Below are 1,914 nucleotides of genomic sequence, written 5' to 3' on the forward strand. Positions count from 1 at the left end.
CTCCATCACGTTACGCTTAATTCAACCATAACGCTCATCAGTGGACATGCTAACAAAGACTTCTTTCATTCCTAATTGGTGAATCATTTTGACTGCATCGTAACGAATGTTTTCTTCCAAATTAGGAACTTCTTTGATAGCTTCCCATACATTATTTCTTTTCTTCTTGACCTCTCTTTGTTCAGCTTCTCTTTGTTGTCTTGTTTCTCTTTCTTGTATTAGATCGAAGAGTTTATGAGTTTTTGTTGTCAATAAAATTAATCTCAGCATGGACATCTGTTGAACCTTCAGATTGACTTGATGGTTCACTTACATTGTTAGTATTGCTTCTATGCTTCTTTCTTAAAGGTAGTTTGTCTAGAGAGCCCCTTGCATTGCTGCATACAAAAGACAAAGGTGTTTCATGGTCTTCCTCAACATCCATAGAAAAATCTTCAGTAGAACTTGTTTGCTTTGTTCCTGCAGTTCCACTTGTTTGAGCATCCGTACCATCACCTAATCCAATAGCATTTCCACCGGTTGCTACGTGGTCCTCAAATATGATTTTGAGATCATCAAATTCTTCAAATGTTTCATTTTGGAATTTTTTAAAATTCGGATGCCCCTAAATGAAAGAAAAATAATTTAGCATAATTACAAATTTCAAAGTTTATTTGCTTATTATTTTTAAAGTTTTCACCATAAATAAATTCAAATAGTTAAAAAATTGATACAACCTTCCATATTCTTTTGAAAGTTGTATTAGAAACAATGCCGTGCCCAGTTCTATCGGGACTTAAGGCGAACTTAACATTAGAGGTTCTTTTAATATATTTTATGAAAAAATAAATAAATATTAAAATTCAAAAGTATAATAAAATAAATATCAAAAATTCAAAAATATAAATTTTTGAAAAAAAAATATATCTAAAAAAACCTTAAACATAATCGTTCTTCTTTCTCAATAAACTATTTTACCAACTTCTCTTAATCTTTTTTCCTTCTGTTTCACGACCTTACTCGGTCTTTCACAATTTAAGGTTTTGTTTTCCTTTTTGTATATTTTTATAAATAAATATATTTAAATGAGTCATACATGGGTTGTTTAGGAAATAAAAGGACTTTTCAAACCATAATAATACATCATATTTTCCAGAATTAAAATTCCAAAAACACACACAAAAACTATATATTTTGGGGCCTGAGGCAAATGCCTTTTTTCTTACCCATACGCACGGCCATGATTAGAAAAACATAAGAAAAGCTAAAGTTTATGTAGTTTACCTTTACATAATTAGCCCACACCTCAGCTGAACCGTAAACCTTTTTGTGCTTGGATCCCATCCAAACCCGGAGCTGCAACGAAAAAGATCAAGACCACTGTTGTATTTTCCCTTCAAGGTCTTCATTCTGTTTAGGTAGTGTTTATGAAGTTTGCCACCCCCATGTTTTTCATTAATAACAGGCAGTATTTTTCTTTCCACTGTAAACTTGCTAAATACACCACTTGAATCACGCCAACCCGCAGCAACACCGTCTAATAGTAATTCTATTAACGTTCTTGTTTCTTGTGGAGTCCATGGAAGGTAAAGATTTTTTTCTCGATCTTCTTGTGATTCACTCATTGTTTTTTTTGGGTTAAAGTTTTGTGCTACACCTGTGACACAAAAAACACATAACTCGTAAATCTTTTCTTGCAAGTAAATAACATGATAATTAAAAAGAATCAAGCAACGAACGGTTGAGACGTAAGTGAGCATGCACTACAAGAAAATTTAAAAGAATAAGTAATATAAAAACTAAAAAGTTAACAAAGACACTTACAAACTAAGTTAAGAACAATATGGTCGAGACGTAGGTGCTCCAACTCTTTCTTACAATAATGAAGAAGTATCCATGGTGATCCAATAATATATAGTGTTTTTCTTTACCATA

At 32.0% G+C, this 1,914-nt stretch overlaps 1 pseudogene; it reads right to left on the reverse strand.

The window, feature by feature from the left end:
* On the reverse strand, nucleotides 343-1,388 carry LOC104724667 (annotated as a pseudogene).

The sequence above is a fragment of the Camelina sativa genome, chromosome 11 (assembly GCF_000633955.1).
Source record: "Camelina sativa cultivar DH55 chromosome 11, Cs, whole genome shotgun sequence".
NCBI classification, from domain to species: domain Eukaryota; kingdom Viridiplantae; phylum Streptophyta; class Magnoliopsida; order Brassicales; family Brassicaceae; genus Camelina; species Camelina sativa.